We start from the raw sequence: 19979 nt of genomic DNA, 5'->3' as shown, positions 1-19979 counted from the left end.
TGCGGCGACTTCTTCCTTACTTTAGTAAGATGGCCGCCGGGATCTTCACCCACGATGCACCGCGGGTCTTCTCCCATGGTGCACCGTGGGCTCTGTGCGGTCCATTGCCGATTCCAGCCTCCTGATTGGCTGGAATCGGCACACGTGACGGGGCGGAGCTACGAGGACCAGCTCTCCGGCACGAGCGGCCCCATTCACCAAGGAGAAGACCGGACTGCGCAAGCGCGTCTAATCGGGCGATTAGACGCTGAAATTAGACGGCACCATGGAGACGAGGACGCCAGGAACGGAACAGGTAAGTGAATAACTTCTGTATGGCTCATAATTAATGCACGATGTACATTACAAAGTGCATTAATATGGCCATACAGAAGTGTATAACCCCACTTGCTTTCGCGGGACAACCCGTTTAAGAGCCGCAGTAGTACACTATCTCAGGGTCCCTTTAAATAACCTTATAATGATAGGTGGAGTCTCTTTCTGCATCTATGACCAGTCCAGAGGCCCCTCCCCCATTATAGCGCCATATATGTGATACGTAGAGTTTGGCATTTGTAGGTTTACATGTGTCCAGGAGACCCCGCCCCCTCCACACTCACCCATGTACGCCACCTCATTGAAGGACAGTCCTATCTCACTCATGCACTTCTGCAGCACGGCCATCTTGTTGGTAGCGTTCACCACGACCTCACACAGAAGATTCATTGTGGAGATCACGGATGGACGAATGTTCCTCTGCGAGATTAACAGGGACTGAGAAAGACAAAACAAAGTAGAGAAAAGTTAGAGGGGAAGGTGGGACAATGGTGGGGAAATAAGGGAACATACAGCACAATACTGAGGGGAAGGCAAAATGGACGCAAGGGCAGTCGGGAAAGGGGGCAGGACAGCGAAGACAGTCAGGAGAGGCGGCAGGACAGTGAGGGCAGTCGGAAGGGTGGGGCTCATAAAAATAAGGGAAAAGCGTGGAGTCAGCGAGGACACTTGGAAGAGGCAGCAGGGCAGTGAAGACAGTCAGGCGAGATGACGAGATAGTGATGATAATCAGAAAAGGTGGTGGAAAAGCTCTGACAGTCAGGAGAGGCAGCGTGACAGTTTGGACAGTCAGGAGAGGGAACTAGACAGCAAGGGCAGGCATGAGAGGTGGCAGGACAGCAAGGGCAGTCGTGAGGGGCATCAGGACAGCAAGGAAAGTTGGGAGAGGTGGCAGGTCAGCGCGGGCAGTTGTGAGAGGTGGCAGGACAGCGAGGGCAGTTGTGAGAGACAGCAGGACAGCGAGGACAGTCGGGAAAGGTGACAGAACAGCTAAGACAGTCGTGAGAGGGGGCAGGACAGTGTTGGCAGTCGAAAGAGGTGGTAGGACAGTGAAGACAGCTGAGAGAGGCAGCAGAACTGCGTGGGCAATCATAATAAGTGGCAGGACAGTGAGGAAGGTCAGAAGAGGTGGCGGGACAGTGAGGACAGCTGGGAAAGGCCTCAGAACAGCAAGGGCAGTCGGGAGAGTCGACAGGATGACAAGGACAGTTGGGAGAGGCGGCAAGACAGCAAGGGCAGTCGAGAGAGGTGGCGAAACAGCAAGGGCAGTTGAGAGAGGTGTTGGTACAGTAAGGACAGTCAGGAGAGGTGGCAGGACAGCGAGGAAGGTCGGGAGAAGTGGCTGGACAGTGAGAGCAATCAGGAGAGGTGGTAGAACAGTGAGGACAGTCGGGAGAGGCAGCGGGACAGCGAGGACAGTTGGGAGAGGTGGCTGGACAGCAAGAGCAGTCGGAAGAGGCGGGTGGGACAGTGAGGACAGTCGGGAAAGATGGTGGGACAATAAGGACAGTCGAGAGAGGCAGCAGAACAGCAAAAATAGTTGAGAGAGGCGACGGGACAGTGAGGACAGTTGGGAGAGGTGGCAGGACAGCGAGGACAGTGGGGAGAGGCGTCGGGATAGCAAGAACAGTTGAAAGAACATGGGGAGACATTGCGGGCAGTAAAAGATAGCAGGGCAGTGAGGACAGTCGGGAGAGGTGGCAGAACAATGAAGGGAAGGCAGGCAAACAGCAAGGATAGTCGAGAGAGGCAGGCAGGCAGTGAGGGCAGCAAAATGTGGCATGAGATAGCAAGGGCAGTTGGAAGAGGTGTTACAACAATGAGGGGAAGGCAGGAAAACAGCTATGAAAGTTGGGAGGGGCAGCACTTAGCAGAGGGTGTGATTGCAGCAAGGACAGTCAGATGTGGTGCAATAGTGAAGGCAGCCAGACATCGGAGAACCTACCAAAGTTGATAAACCCCTTCCTTCATTCACTCACTGTGACCCCCCTTTGTACCCACTGCGACCCCTCTGTGCACCCACCATGACCCCTTCCTGCACCCACCGTGACCCCTTCATGCACCCACCATGACCCCTTGATCCAACAGTTTCTGTATCCCATGGAGATCTCGTAGACTGTAGGAAACTAGTGCTCATGACTGGTGTAGATTTGGCCATTGGTGAGGCAGCTATCAATGTTACAGACCAACAACTTACCAAAATAACCAAACCTGCCTGGGCAAATAAAGACATTACCTCACCTCACCAGCAGGAGCACTACTCATCCCACCTATGTATACAGGAGGCATTGGAGGAGACTGAGTTGTGGTGGGTTTGGTCCCATCTTACTTTTTAATCTTTTGTCCTGCGATTGGCCAGTCCAGCTCGACATCTATGTCTACGCTGTGTTCCAGCTTCATTTTATAATACCCAATCTTTCCAGCCTCAAAAGAAATAGGATATCAAAACTGTGAGCAGCGCAGAAGTGACATCAAGAGCTATACAATAATAGGCTACAATGCTAATAAACTTGGCCTAGGATAGACCATTAGGGTGCCATTCTTATGAGTGTGGCCATGTCTGGTACTGTAGCTCCACCCTTTTAGTCTCAGCTGGTACCAACAATCAGAGCTGGTATATTTTACTGCACGGCTCTATCGAAATACTAATGACCACCTGTCCGTGAGTGACAGTGTGAGTGTGTGAGTTACATATGATGATGTCTCCGTCATGTGATCAGTCACCGGGCCTCTGAGCTCCGCCCCTGATTACATGACGGTGATATGTCCTTCATTCCTGTGCACTGAATGAGGGATTTCATGTGATCAGTTATCAGGGCTCCACACGGCTGCTGTCCGGCTCTGCTGGTTTGGCACCTGTGATGACGCCACCGTCGTGGGATCAGAGGCGTAGCTCAGAGCCTCGGTGACTGATCACTTGACGGTATATAGGCAAAGAAATTCAGCAGCACTCAATTCAATATCCTGTTTATCGAGAAGGATAATGAAAATTGCACAGCCACGTTCCAGGAGCCATGGACCTCCAGCTCCCTCCAAAGTCCAACAAGAGCGCAAGTAGTGGCAGCAACAATGGTGTAATTTCTAAGTAAAGAGACTCTTTATTGGTCCATGCTAAAAAACAGGCAAGACTTTCTGTCTTCTGGCGCATGCACTCTTGGAGCCTGAGACGCAGATGGCATCATTATAGACATGCAGTTGGCGATCTGAAGGATGGACTTATTGGTATGTTTTATCTTACAGGTGTTAATGTGGGGGTGTGCACTTGTCTTGGTGTTGATGTATGCGATATGTGTATAAAAGACTAGCATTGTGATATTTCTGCAGGCTTGAGAAAGACCCAAAGGTCGAAACATTGCCTGTGTTTTAGCTAGAGCAATAAAGATTCCCTTTTACTTGTAAATTACACTGTTGTTGCCACTACTTGCGCTGCCACTACTTGTTGATCACATGACAATGACATCGTCACAAGTCCTGTAAGCACGCAGCTGCTGTCCGGCTCTGCTGGCTTAGGACCTTTGATCAACTCCAATGCCTTCCACTATATTATATCAGTAATAGAGATCAGCAAGCACACTCGTCCGAGCTTGATACTCGTTCGAGCATTAGGGTGTTCGAGATGCTCGTTACTCGAGACGAGCACCACGCGGTACTCGAGTCAATTCCATTTCCTTTCCTGCATGCTTAGCGCCATTTTTTAGCCAATAGACATGCAGGGAAGGCATTACCACTTCCTCCTGTGACGTGCCAGCCCTATCCCACCCCACAGCAGTGAGTGGCTGGTGAGATCAAGTGACCGCCGAGTACTTAAAGCGGTCGCGCCCGCGGCTCGTCTCAGACACACACTGGGAGAGATCAGGGAGAGTGCTGCTGCTGCTATAGGGAAAGTGTTAGTGTAGGTTCCTGTCCTCAAGAACCCCAACAGTCCTTCTTAGGGCCACATCTGACCGTGTGCATTACTATTGTGGCTGCTTGGAGCAGTTTTGCACAAATTTTTTTTTTTTCATCTCGGGCTGTGCAGGCCATTACAGCTATAGCGTTCTCAGTCTGCAGTCAATTATGCAGAGTATAGGGACAGTGCTGGTGAGACAGGGACAGTGGTAGTGTAGAATCCTGTCTACAAGAACCCCAACGGTCCTTCTTAGGGCTACCTGTGACCGTCTAAATTTTACAGGGTGTCTGGTGGGAGTTGTAGTCCATCACTATTGCACAGCTAGGCCTGTTTGCAGCCTTCCGTCTAATTTTTTTCAGCCTGGAGTTTGCATTACAATACCGCTCTCAGCGACAAAGTGTACGCAAACAATTCCATGATTAATTACACCAGTCTGTGTCCGCAGTGAATTTGAGACCCACAGCGTACAGCCTACGCAGCCACTTACAGAGGTAAAGTTATATACACACTATTCAGCCTGTATTCTATTTTTTTTTTTTTAAAAAGCCCCTTCGTTGGACTACCTTTCACTGTTTTAATTTTACTGGGTGTCTGGTGGGAGTTTCAGTCTATCAGTATTGCTGTTAGGCCTGTTTGCGGCCTTCCTGACTATTTTTTTCTGCCTGCAGTTTGCCTTACAATACCGCTCTAAATGTTACAGGGGTCTGCTTATACTGCTGCTACAGAAATGTTACTGGGGTCTGCCTATACTCCTACAGAAATAGTACTGAGGTCTGCCTATACTGCTGCTACAAAAATGGTACTGGGGTCTGCCTATGCTTCTGCTACTTCTGCTACATGTCTGCTACATAAATGTTACAGGGGTCTGCTTATACTGCTGCTACAGAAATGTTACTGGGGTCTGCCTATACTTCTACTACAGAAATGGTACTGGGGTCTGCCTATACTGCTGCTACAAAAATGGTACTGGGGTCTGCCTATGCTTCTGCTACATAAATGTTACAGGGGTCTGCTTATACTGCTGCTACAGAAATGTTACTGGGGTCTGCCTATACTTCTACTACAGACATGTTACATGGGTCTGCCTATGTTTCTGCTACATAAATGTTACAGGGGTCTGCTTATACTGCTGCTACAGAAATGTTACAGGGGTCTGCCTATACGTCGGCTACAGAAATGTTACTGGGATCTGTCTATACTGTTACTACAGAAATGTTACAGGGGTCTGCGTATACTTCTGTTACAAAAATGTTACTGGGGTCTGCCTATGCTTCTGCCACGTAAATGTTCTAGGGGTCTGCCTATACTGCTGCTACAGAAATGTTACTGGGTTCTGCCTATACTTCTGCAGAAATGGTAATGGGGTCTGCGTATACTGCACCTACAAAAATGGTACTGGGGTCGGTCTATACTTCTGCTACATAAATGTTACAGGGGTCTGCCTATACTGCTGCTACAGAAATGTTAGAGGGAACTGCGTATAAACAATAAAAACATTGAACACTATTTAAAAACACACTAACGAAAAAATATAGAAACAATCTTTAAAAATGTACACATGTTAATTTTAAATGGGTGCCTTCCGGCAAAAGGAAAACAACTGTTAGAATCAAGAACTTTGGATTAGTATTACTTTTTTTTAACAATGTAGATATGAATTCCCTTCACTAAGAACATAACGGTACAATTATTTTGGTTTTAAAACATACAGTTAGGGCCAGAAATATTTGGACAGTAACACAATTTTCGCGAGTTGGGCTCTGCATGCCACCGGATTGGATTTGAAATGAAGCCTCTACAACAGAATTCAAGTGCAGATTGTAACGTTTAATTTAAAGGGTTGAACAAAAATATCTGATCGAAAATGTAGGAATTGTACACATTTCTTTACAAACACTCCACATTTTAGGAGCTCAAAAGTAATTGGACAAATAAACATAACCCAAACAAAATATATTTTTTTCAATATTTTGTTGCGAATCCTTTGGAGGCAATCACTGCCTTAAGTCTGGAACCCATGGACATCACCAAACGCTGGGTTTCCTCCTTCTTAATGCTTTGCCAGGCCTTTACAGCCGCAGCCTTCAGGTCTTGCTTGTTTGTGGGTCTTTCCGTCTGAAGTCTGGATTTGAGCAAGTGAAATGCATGCTCAATTGGGTTAAGATCTGGTGATTGACTTGGCCATTGCAGAATGTTCCACTTTTTTGCACTCATGAACTCCTGGGTAGCTTTGGCTGTATGCTTGGGGTCATTGTCCATCTGTACTGTGAAGCGCCGTCCGATCAACTTTGCAGCATTTGGCTGAATCTGGGCTGAAAGTATATCCCGGTACACTTCAGAATTCATCCGGCTACTCTTGTCTGCTGTTATGTCATCAATAAACACAAGTGACCCAGTGCCATTGAAAGCCATGCATGCCCATGCCATCACGTTGCCTCCACCATGTTTTACAGAGGATGTGGTGTGCCTTGGATCATGTGCCGTTCCCTTTCTTCTCCAAACTTTTTTCTTCCCATCATTCTGGTACAGGTTGATCTTTGTCTCATCTGTCCATAGAATACTTTTCCAGAACTGGGCTGGCTTCTTGAGGTGTTTTTCGGCAAATTTAACTCTGGCCTGTCTATTTTTGGAATTGATGAATGGTTTGCATCTAGATGTGAACCCTTTGTATTTACTTTCATGGAGTCTTCTCTTTACTGTTGACTTAGAGACAGATACACCTACTTCCCTGAGAGTGTTCTGGACTTCAGTTGATGTTGTGAACGGGTTCTTCTTCACCAAAGAAAGTATGCGGCGATCATCCACCACCGTTGTCTTCCGTGGACGCCCAGGCCTTTTTGAGTTCCCAAGCTCACCAGTGAATTCCTTTTTTCTCAGAATGTACCCGACTGTTGATTTTGCTACTCCAAGCATGTCTGCTATCTCTCTGATGGATTTTTTCTTTTTTTTCAGCCTCAGGATGTTCTGCTTCACCTCAATTGAGAGTTCCTTTGACCGCATGTTGTCTGGTCACAGCAACAGCTTCCAAATCCAAAACCACACACCTGGAATCAACCCCAGACCTTTTAACTACTTAATTGATTACAGGTTAACGAGGGAGACGCCTTCTGAGTTAATTGCAGCCCTTAGAGTCCATTGTCCAATTACTTTTGGTCCCTTGAAAAAGAGGAGGCTATGCATTACAGAGCTATGATTCCTAAACCCTTTCTCCGATTTGGATGTGGAAACTCTCATATTGCAGCTGGGAGTGTGCACTTTCAGCCCATATTATATATATAATTGTATTTCTGAACATGTTTCTGTAAACAGCTAAAATAACAAAACTTGTGTCACTGTCCAAATATTTCTGGCCCTAACTGTATAAGGGTTAAAAGCAGATGGATTATAAATGGTCGATGGATCAAACATGGCAGCTGGGTTATTGTCATGAGAGGCAGGAGCCTGAAAACTAGGTTGCAAAGGATATGATGGCCAAAAAGGGGCTGTTCCTTGTATGGGGTTTGGCTGGTTAGCTGGGGGCACACTATGAAAATTCTTGTTGTTCTGGATTGCAATCTCCTGCAGGTTATTTGACAGTAAACACAGAAGGTTTATCAGCTTTGGCATACCCACTTCTGCCACCCCAGTGCTCTGCTGCCCTACAGCTGGAAGCCCTTGTTCTGCCATCAGGTTCTCCTCTCTTTGGACATCTTCTAATATAGATAAGAATATTTCATCGGGAACATCCAGCTCCTTCTCTCTTTGTATCTTGCGGACTTTTCTGGGACAAGAAGACCAACATGTATGGTTTGGAAGAAATAGGACCAATAAAATATTAGGATGATCATCATCAAGACCTGGCCCCCCTAAGGGTTGAAGTTTGGAAGGTAATGGTTGGCATGCTGCCAGGAATAATGAAGGCTTCCATCTTGTTGGTACTGATAATTACATATTTTAGTTTACAGCTGAGGTAGGAATAGAGCCGACTAGAACACAGCATCCCTGGAGGTCTGGGGACAGAGTTACAGCAGGCACATATCCTTGGTGGAAGCAGGCCAGATGAGATCCACATACTCCCAGACTGATTCTGGACTGATGAAGCCTTTACTTGTGATCGTCTTTGGTAATTCCTGACAAAGATGAGTGGTATAGCCAGAAACTTGCATTGCAAACACTTTGAAATGCTTAATAGAAAACATATGAATGAAGCCTTTCCATATTTCAGATTGAGATGAGGAGGAGTTCTGACTTTTAGTACCTAGAATATCCTTTTTATTGCTATCAAATGCCCCTCTTGTCTCAGAAAATAATAGCTTTTCCACATAGCTGTTGTCGCTTCCACTTTTGTTTTGTGGCTTTACTTTTGTCCATTGGCTCATATTCGTATCTGAAGGTTTGATTTTGCCCATGGAGGCAAAATTAAAGGTGGAGGCGCGGAACTGAGCCTGACCCTGGGCCCGCTAACGTGCTTCCCACACAGACTTTAGCGGGTCCTGGTCATGGTGTCTTGGCCTTGTAATGCCACCTCCTCCTCCTGCTTAGGGTCAGGTGATCAGCACTGGGCATCATGTATTTTCTCCCGTGTTACCACAGTTATCTGAGACACTGGTTTGGGCCAAAGAAGAGGAGCGTTACTGCATTGATGAGACCTTCACAGCTGTACTACCATCGAGTCCGCTCTATGCCTACGATTGTTGAGGGTGTGTGCAGAGACCTATGTCCTCGGCACAGTGAAAGTCTGGCATGTTTGGGCACTATCATTTCTTCATGTTTATTACTGTCTTTGGGTTCCTTCAGCTCGCCTACGCTGTGGGTGCACAAAGACTTCCCATAGCGGTGATTTACCTGTCCGTCACAAAGTCACTGACTGACTTGGGTAGGGTGCATAGCGCAGATGGCTTTCCCCTTGCGGTGTCGATAGAGCTATCTGACACCTAGACAGAATGAATACTGTGTGGGCACATGGACTTCCCATTGCTATGTCAGTCACAACACCTTGGGTCTCACAAGGTGTTTTCTGGGACCGAGCCTGGCCAAGGGCCCGCTCACATCCTTCCCACACAGGCTACAGTGGGTCCTGGTCATGGTTTCTTGGCCTTGTAAGGCCACCTCCTCCTCTTGCTTGGGGTCAGGGGATCAGCGATGCGCATCATGTATTTCTTCTCGTATTACCAGAGTTATCTGAGAAACTCATTTGGGCCAAAGGAGAGGACGGAGCGTTACTGCATTAATGAGACGTTCACTGCTGTACTAGCAGCATCAGAGTCCGCTTCATGCCCGTGATTGCTGAGGCTGTGGGCCGAGGCCTATGTCCTGGGGGAACTGCAACTGCGCCAGGTTGGGCCTGTGGAACTTTTTCCTGGCTAATCCAGTCTTTGGAGCGGTGAAAGAAAACGTAACTGATTTAATGAGACCTTCACAGGTGTACTAGCATCGAAGTCTGCTTCATGCCTACGATTGCTGAAGCTGTGGGCCGAGACCTATGTCGTCGGCGCAGTGTAAGTCTGCCATGTTTGGCCACTCTGATTTCTTTATTGTTCATGTCTTGGGTTGCGTTGGACCCACCTATGCTGTTGGTGCACACAGACTTCCCATTGCGGTGTTTGACCTGTCTGGCACAAAGACACTGTCTGACTTGGGTAGGGGCAGAGTGCAGATGGCTTTCTCCTTGCGGTGTCGATTGAGCTTTCCGACACCTAGACACATGGATTCCCCATAGCTATGTAACTCGAGGCCACGCTTGCAGCTGCTGATGGAGGTTGGCACTTTATTGGAATGAAGATCGAACGTCAATTTCTCATTGATTCTCAACAGCATTGTGGGCTATCGCCCCCCCCCCTTTTAAAGAGGGTCGCTGCCTGGCCCTGCGAACCCTCTGCAGTGTGTGCCTCCGGTTCCTCCTCATCGCAAACGCACTTATAAATAGACATGAGGGTGGTGTGGCTATGAAGCGAGCGTGTGGCATGAGGGCAGCTGAAGGCTGCGCAGGGACACTTTTGTGTGCGCTGCGGACGCAGGGTCGTGCGCGCGCGCGCGCGGGGGGGGGGGGGTTGGGCAGCAAGTAACCCAGGAGAAGAGGCAGCGGGTGTGACCCGCAGGCAGTGATTGTGCTTGGTTGGAAGTAGTGTGGTGCTTAGCTAAGATGTGCCTTGCTACTGAGGGTTTGTCCGAAGTAAAAATTGTTAAGGGGATGGGGGCACACTCTTGCCGCTTTTGTGGCTTAATAGTGGGACCTGGGAGCCTGAGATGCAGCCGTTGCCCTATCCGTTTCTGTGGCGTTTCCATCACTTTCGTAGGTTTTCCAGATTTTCACAAGTAAAAACCTGACGTTTGCAATTGGAGGGGGCGGGGCAGGGGGTAGAGCTAAGCCCCGCCCACCCTGCCCACTCCTATTGCAAACCGCTCGGAGGGGAGGAGAGAGGCAGAGAGCAGATGAGGGTAAGGAAAGAGGGGGGGGGGGACTGCTCAGATGAAAGCGTATATCGGCCAGCCGTGAAAATGCCGATCGATATACACTCATGTAAATAAGCCCTTAAAGTTATCAAAAAAGCCGTATAATACCCCAAATGACACCCATAAAAACTACAGCTCATGTCGCAAAAAATAAGCCTTCACAGAGCTCCATCCATGGAAAAATAAAAAAATTATTGGACTTTGAATGCAGCGATTTAGAAAAAATAAAAAAAAAGGGTTTTTATTACGGAAAAGTAGAAAAACCTTACAAAAAATAGTTTTGGTATCGTTGCAATCGTACCGACCCACAGAAAAAATGTCTTGTGTCATTTATGCTGCATGATTAACGCTGTAAAAGAAAAAAAAACAATGACAGAATTGATGTGTTTTCTCTCCCTGCTATCAATAAAAGTTTTACAATATAGTCTACGCACCCAAGAATGGCAGCAATAAAAACTACAGTTCACCACGCAAAAAACAAGCCCTCATATGGCCAAGTCAACGGAAAAATAAAAAACTTATGGCTTTTAAAATTGGGGATGAAAATGCACGAAAAAATCGTTGCATCCTTAATGCCAAAATGGGCCGTGTCCTTAAAAGGGTTAAGGCTGTAAAATCCCCATAATCAATGGCAGAATTAATATTTTCTCTCACGGTTCTCCAAAAACAATTAATGAAAGTTCTACAATACATTATATGGACCCAAAGATGGTGCCAATAAAAACTACAGCTCATCATACAAATAACAACCCTCATCCGGCCGTATCGACGGAAAAACAAAAAAAGTTATGATTTTTGAAAAGTGGAGATGCATAATGCAGTACCACAAAATGAACACTGGGGGGCAGTGGAGTCACATCAGTAATCCTCATAGGGTCCAGATAGAAGAGACAAGTCAGGGGTAAACAAGAGGGGCTGATAGTAATCCACAGCGAGCGAGCTTGACTACTGTCCAAGCTGGACGTCACCACTGGTCACCCATCAAGGACTATCTGACTGCCCACATAGCAGCGGGCGGATCATTGTGTATCACTCTGCTCTGGGCAAGAAGGATACAGGGTTTCTACCCAGCTTTCCCAGAGTCATGAGTGGCGGTCCTGACTACTAAGACAGCGATACATCTGCCAGGGACACGTCTGCCGGTTTCCACATCTCGCACTCTTGTCCACGGTCGCCCCCTCTAATATGCCACCATGACTATCGTCAGAGGGAGGACCCCACAACTGTGACAGGACACGGCTGGAGAGAGTAGAGCTCAGGAGGTGAGCCAGATACCAGTCAGTGAGGACAGAGAATCCAGCGCTAGAACGTCTCGGCTCCGAGCTCCTTTAACCTTATTCTGGTTAAGTATCACGGTTGCCCACGATGCCAGGGCTGGTGCATAGACATATGTGAACCTCGTGTTGGCGGAGGGCCTGTGAGCATTATTATTTGGATAAAGCAAAAAGATCAAAAAGGTAACAGAAACTGTGAGACACGAGCGTGATGACGGGGTGGCAATTGTGAAATACTGGAAATGACTGACAGCATTTACGGAAATAAAAGAATTCTTACCCCCCATCCAGATCTGTAACTGCTGCGGTCACATCTCACACTGGGGGTCTCTTTTCCATCCAAGTGCAGGAAGAGTCAGCATTCTCCCATGACCCCGACCTCCGTGATGAGAGTCACCGCAGGCTGTGCAGCATCTCATCCTCTCTGGGGATCAGTCCTCATTACTGGGAGGGCAAACAGGAAAAGGCGCAAATTATTAGAGGGCACAAGATGCAGTCATGTAATACACAGAAGCAACAATGTATACAGAATGTAACACCCAGTATCCGTATATATACAGTGCACAGTACCATTTCTCCTCTGATTATATATATATATATATATATATATATATATATATATATATACACATACATATACACACACACACACTCGGTCAGAAAAACAATCCAGCCTCTAGAGTCCAAGTTTAGTTTGTGCGCTGACAATGCCCCTGCTTGTGTCTGGAGACCTCAGGGTGAGCACCTCAATCCTGCCCCTGCTGGTGTGATGGTCTGGGGGGGGCCATCACATACGACAATCATTCCCCCCTAGTAGTGGTACAAGGGACAATGACAGCTCAGGACATCCTGCAGCCACATGTGTTCCTCTCATGGCGGCTTCTAGCAGGATAATGCTCAGCCGCACACACAAGGGGGTCACAGGAAGCCCCCACAACATTGTCACACTTTTTTGACCGGTATGGGACCATCTGGGATGTCAACTTTCAAAGACTACAAGTTTACATGATCTAGAAGCTCAGTTACAGCAAATGTGGAGTGATATGCCGCAGGATACCATACAGAACCTGTATACCTCCATGCCCGCCTGTATCATATCTTGTATCCAAGCTAGAGGCGGTACAACAAGGTACTAAAGCCTTCATGCCCGTCTGTATCACATCTTGTATCCAAGCTAGAGGCGGTACAACAGGGTACTAAAGCCTCCATGCCCACCTGTATCACATCTTGTATCCAAGCTAAAGGTGGTCCAACAGGGTACTAGAGCCTCCATGCCCACCAGTAGGGCATCATATGACCAAGATACATGTGGTAGAACATGGTACTAGATCATCCATTCCCGCCCATATCACATCTTGCATCCAAGTTAGAGGTGGTACAACAGGGTACTAGAGTCTCCATGCCCACCCAATTCACGTCTTGTATCCAAGCTACAGGTGGTGCAATAGGGTTCTAGAGCCTCCATGCTTGCCCATATCACATCTTCTATCCAAGCTTGAGGCAGCTGAACAAGATACCAGAGCCTCCACACTCGCCCGTATCACATCTTGCATCCAAGCTAGAGGTGGCCCAACAAGGTACTAGAGCCTCCATTCCTACCTGTATCACATCTTGTATCAAAACTAGAGGTGGTACAACAGGGCACTAGAATCTCCATGCCCACCTGAATCACATCTTGTATCCAAGCTAGAGTCGGCCCAATAGGGTACTAGAACCTGCCTGGTTTTCCGTATCACATCTTGTATCCAAGCTACAGTTGATATGACAGTGTACTAGAGCCTCCATGCTTGCCCGAATCACATCTTGCATCCAAGCAAGAGGCAGCCCAACAGGAAATTAGAGCCTCCATTCCCACCCGAATCACATCTTGCATCCAAGCTAAAGACTGCCCAACAAGGTATTAGATCCTCCACGCTTGCCCATATCACATCTTGTATCCAAGATATAGGCGGTAGAACAAGGTACTAGAGCCTCTATGTCCCACTTTAACACATCTTGCATCCAAGCATGAGACAGCCCATCAAGGTACTAGAGCCTCACTGCCCACCCATATCACATCTTGTTTCCAAAGTAGAGACGGTACAACAGGGTAGTAGAGCCTCCATGTTCTCCCATATCACATCTTGTATCCAAGCTAGAGGCAGCCTAACAAGGTAATGGAGGCTCCATGCTCACCTGTATCACATTTTCTATCTAAGCTAGAGCCGGTAAAACAGGGTACTAGGGCATCCATGGATACCCATATCACCTATGCCTCAATACCCATGCGTATCACATCTTGTATCCAAGCTATAGGTGGTACAACACCGTAGTAGAGCCTCCATACCTGCCCGTATCACATCTTGTATCCAAGCTAGAGGCGTCCAACAGAGTATTAGAGCATCTCTGCCCGCCCATGTCACATCCTGTAAAAAAGCTAGAGGCAGCATTACATGGTAGTAGAGACTCCATGCCTGCCCATATCTTGTATCTATGCTAGAGACAGCCCAACAGAGTAATAGAGCCTCCATGCCCACACACATCCTATCCTGTATCCAAGTAAGAGGGGTCAAAACAGGCTACTAGAGCCTCCATACCCGCCCATATCACATCTTATATTCAAGCTAGAGGTGGCCCAACAGGGTACTACAGCCTCCATGATCATACATATCACATCTTGCATCCAAGCTTGAGGCAGGCGAAAAGGTATTAGAGCCTCTATATCTGACTATATCATATCTTCTATCCAAGCTAGAGGTCGCCCAACAAGGCACTAGAGCCTCCATGTCCGCCATATCACATCTTGTGATATGCAAGATGTGATATGGCAGGGCATGGAGGCTTTAGTACCTTGTTGAGCTGCCTCAGGGTTGGATACAAGATGTGATATGGGCGAGCATGATGGCTCTAGGACCCTTTTGGGTCGGCCCTAGCTTGGATACAAGATGTGAAAGGGGTGGGTTTGAAGGTTCTAGGACCCTGTTGTGCCACCTTTAACTTATATACAGGATGTGATATGGGCAGGCAAGGAGGCTCTAATACACGGTTGGATGCCTCTAGCTTGGAAGCAAGATGTGATGCAGGCAGCATGGAGCCTCTAGTACCCTATTTGGCTGCCTCTAGCTTAAATACAATATGTAATATGGGAGGGCATGGAGCTTTAGTACCCTGTTGGGCCACCTGTAGCTTAAATACAAGATATGGACAGGCATGGAAGCTCTACTATCATGTTGGGTGGCCTCTAGCTTGGATAGAAGATGTGATATGGTTGGACATAGAGGCTCTAGTACCCATTTGACTGCCTCAAGCTTGGGTGCAAGATGTGATGTGGATGATCATGGAAGCTCTAGTATCCTGTTAGGCCCTTTCTAGCTTGAGTGCAAGATGTGATATGGGAGAACATGGAGACTCTAGTACTCTGTTGGGCAACCTCTAGCTTGAAGGCCAGATGTGATATGGCTGGTGGGGAGGCTCTAGTACCCTGTTGGGCCACCTTTAGCTTAAATTCAAGATATGGCTCTACTACCATGTTGGGCTGCCTCAAGCTTGGATACAATATGTTATATGGGTGAGCACGGAGGCTCTAATGCAGTGTTGTACTATCTATAGCTTGGATACAAGATGTGATACGGGTGGACATGAAGGTGCTAGTACCCTGTTGGACTGCCTTTAGCTTGTATACAAGGTATGGGTGAGCATGGAGGCTCTAGTAACCTGTTGGACCTTCTCTAGTTTGGATTAAAGATATGATACAGGTGGGCATGAATGCTTTAGCACCTTGTTGTACTGCCGCTAGCTTGGTTACAAGATATAATATAGGTGGGTAAGGAATCTCTTTCACCCTGTTGGACGCCTTTAGCTTAGATATAAGATGTAATACGGGTGAGCATGAAGGCTCAAGTACCCTGTTGATTCACCTCTAGTTGGATGCAAGATGTGATACAGCAGGGCATGGAGGCTTTGGTACCCAGTTGGGCCACCTCTAGCTTGAATACACTTGAGCCTCTATTCTCACCCGTATTACATCTTGTATCCAAGCTAAAGGCGTCCAACAGGGTGAAAGAGCTTCCTTACCCACCTATATTACATCTTGTAACCAAGCTAGAGACAGTACTACAAGGTGCTAAAGCACCAATGCCCACTTGTATCATATCTTTATCCAAACTAGAGAAGGTCCAACAGGGTATTAGAGCCTCGATGCCCACCCATATGTTGTATCCAGGCTAAAGGCAATCCAACAAGGTACTAGCACCTCCATGCCCACCCGTATCACATCTTTAATCCAATCTATAGATAGTACAACACTTCACTAGAGCCTCCATGCTCATCCATATCACATCTTGTATTCAAGCTTGAGCCAGCTCAACAAGGTACTAGAGCCTCCATGCCTCCCTGTATCACATCTTGCATCCAAGCTGTAGGTGGTCTAGCAGGGTGCTAGAACCTCCATGCCCACCTGTATCACATCTTGTATCCAAGCTAGATGCAACCCAATAGGGTATTAGAGCCTTCAGGGCTATCCAAAAATCACAGAGGTGAGGAAAAAGAAAAAAAAAAACACATTATTCACTGAAAAAGCCAAAAATACAATACCTGAAGGTCTGCAAAGCAGACACAGTCGCCATAGGCACGATCGCCATAAGGCAGGCACAATCGCCACCGGCACAATCGCCGTAGGGCAGGCGCAATGGCCTTAAGCCCTGAAAATATGTAGTCAGCCAGACAATAATGTGTGGAGGAGCAGCTTGTTCCTGGCAGGCTAATATGCAGTCACCCACTCAACCCAGCCCAGATTGGGGAGGAGTGACTGCATATACTAATAGCCTGCACATGTGAACGATACCAAAGATCTCAGCCATAGATGGGTGGTGACCCACCATACAGGATAACAACCCTGGCTGATATGACAGCGGGTTGCCCTGTATCTCCAAGGTGGGCCACACTGGCTGACATCTTGGGCTCCCCCACCAACTAGCAAACTACATACAAAGATACTAATGCATACTAATGAAATGCGGGTGTTGGTACTGCATTTTGGCCAAAACGCATAGGCTGACGGACCGCGTCGAGGTCACACCGCTTCCGTCAGTACCTACGCTAACTCACAATAAATTACATAAAATCACAGAGGTGAGGAAAAAGAAAAAAAACACATTATTCACTGAAAAAGCCAAAAATACAATACCTGAAGGTCTGCAGGTATCCAGTATGGTGGGTCATATTTTCAGGGCTTAAGGCCATTGCGCCTGCCCTACGGCGATTGTGCCGATGGCGATTGTGCCTGCCTTATGGCGATCGTGCCTATGGCGACTGTGTCTGCTTTGCAGACCTTCAGGGCTATCCATATCACATCTTTTATCTAAGCTAGGGGCATCCAAAAGGGTATTACGGCCTCTATGTCCAACTGTATCACATCTTGTTTCCAAGCTAGAAGAGGCCAAATAAGGTACTAGAGCCTCCATGATCATGCATCTCACATCTTGCATCCAAGTTTGAGGCAGGCGAAAAGGTATTAGGGCCTCTATGTCCAACCATATCACATCTTCTATTCAAGCTATAAGCGGCCCAACATGGTAATAAAGCCTCCATGCCTGGCCATATCTTGCATTTAAGCTAGAGGTGGCCCAACAAGGTACTAGAGCCTCCATGCCTGCCATATCACATATTGTATTCAAGCTAGAGGTGCCCCAACAGGGTACTAAGGCCTCCTTGCCCTCCCATATTACATATTGTATCTAAGCTAGAGGGAGCCAAGTAGAGTATTAGAGGCTCCATGCTGCCTGCATCACATCTTGCTTCCAAGCTAGAGGCACCTAACCCTGTATTAGAGCCTCCTTGCCTGCCCGTATCACATCCTGTATCTAAATTAAAGGTAGTACAACCGGGTCCTAGAACCTTCAAACCCACCCATTTCACATCTTGTGTCCAAGCTAGGGCCGACCCAAAAGGGTCCTAGAGCCATCATGCTCTACCCATATCACATCTTGTATCCAACCCTGAGGTGTTAAGGTACTAGAGCCTCCATGCTCTGCTGCATCACATCTAGCATCCAAGCTAGAGGTGGCTCAACAGGATACTAGAGCCTTCATGTTCACCCGTATTACATCTTATATCCAAGCTAGAGGTGGCCCAGCAGGGTTCTAGAGCCTCTATGCTTACCCGTATTACATCTTGTGTCCAAGCTAAAGGCATCCAAAGAGTAAAAGAGCCTCCTTGCCCACCTGTATCACATCTTGTAACCAAGCTAGTGCAGTACAACAAAATACTAGAGCATCCATGTGCACCTGTATCATATCTATAATCCAAGCTAGAGGTGGACCAAGAGGGTACTAGCACCAACATGCCAGCTTGTGTCATATCTTGTATCCAAGCTAGGGGTGGTCTAACAGGGTGTTAGTGCCACCATGGCCACTAATATCTTGTATCCAAGGAAGAGGCGGACCAACAGGGTACTAGAGCTTCCTTGCCTGCACTATTCACATCTTGTATCCAAGCTAGAGGCGGCCCAACAGGGCACAAGAGCCTCCATGTTGACCCATATCACATATAATATCCAAGCTAGAGGCAGCCAAACACAGTAGTAGAGTCTCCATGCCCGCCCATATCACATCCTGTACCCAAGCTGTAGGTAGCCTTACAGGGTACTAGTGCCTCCATGCTCACAAGCACAACTTGTATCCAAGCTACAGGCAGTACAGCAGGGTCCTAGAGCCTCTATGCTGCCTATACAACATCTTCTATCCAAGCTAGAGACAGTACAAAAGGGTACTAGAGCCTTCATGCCCCCCCCCCCCCTCCGTATAACATCTTGTATCCCAGCTAGAGAGGGCCAAACAGAGTCCTAGTGCCACCTGCATCTCATCTTGTTTCCAAGCTAGAAGCATCCAATTCCACAGAGTATTAGCTGCCTGTATCACATCTTGTATTCAAGCTAGAGGCAGCCCAGCAAGGTACTAGAGCCTCCATGCCTGCGCATATCACACATTCCATCCAAGCTTGAGGCAGCCAAACAGCATACTGCAGCCTCCATGCCCACATCTTATATCCAAGCTAGATGCAGCCTACCGGGGTACTAGAGCCTCCATGCTGCCCATATCACATCTTGTTTCCAAGCTAGAAGCGTCCAACAGAGTCCAAGGTAGAGGCGGCCCGACAGCATACTAGAGCCTCCATGTTTGTCATATCTTGTACCCCTTCTAGGGGAAAGATGTTACTGACAATACTTGAATATATATATATATATATAGTTCTTCCAGTTCAGTGTTTCCCAGTATTGCATCGGAGATGTAATTATTGGTAGTCATCAGACGTTGTCACGGGTGTTCATATTATAGCATATTCTGAAAAGGTGACCTGCTATGGTCTGGAGTTGGGAAAGAGTTCCACTGTCTTGATTTCTTTTTACAATGGGGGTGTATATATATATATAGCACAGTAAAACTTCTCTTTGTTAGCTGGCGGATACTTTATTATTGCAGTTTTAAGATGAGGGTTTATTTTAGGAAGTCAAATGAAATCTTAATAAGCAGAAATTCCACACATTTCACTTTATGACTTAAACAATTTTCAACGTGAAATAAAAGTGATAAAGCCGCTGGCCTTGAGATTAGCTCTGAAGCTGGAGAACAGTGAGTGCAGCTCTGGAGTATAATTAATTGAGGATTAGTGCAGGATAAGGTGGCTATATAATAAGGGGAGTTAACACTTTATATCTTGAGCACAGGTGGAGTGCCGAGCAGCACAGAATATTTCAGATGAATGGATTTCTGTGTGCAGCATGCAGACCAGTCAGCTGTTTATTGGTATATCTGCTCCTTGGGAAGCTGAGTGAGGATGAGGATGGTCTCCATCGCAGCTATTACTTTGCTAGGACCCATCTTTCGTAGGCTGCCGAGTTGCCCCCTTATGTAGCAGGGGCCGCGTACATCCGTTGATCCGGGATCCCTCCGTACACAGGACTGATGTCGGATGGCAGGTGGGCACAGTATGGGGCAGAAGATGCCAGCCTGTGTAGGTACCGTAAGGACAGCCCTCCTCTCCCCTCTGTCCGGGGTCTCCCCACCCGCCACCGCAGGGCTGCAGCATCCCGG

This window comes from Eleutherodactylus coqui, chromosome 2 (genome assembly GCF_035609145.1).
Source record: "Eleutherodactylus coqui strain aEleCoq1 chromosome 2, aEleCoq1.hap1, whole genome shotgun sequence".
NCBI lineage: Eukaryota > Metazoa > Chordata > Amphibia > Anura > Eleutherodactylidae > Eleutherodactylus > Eleutherodactylus coqui.
This window is presented reverse-complemented; position numbering follows the sequence as displayed.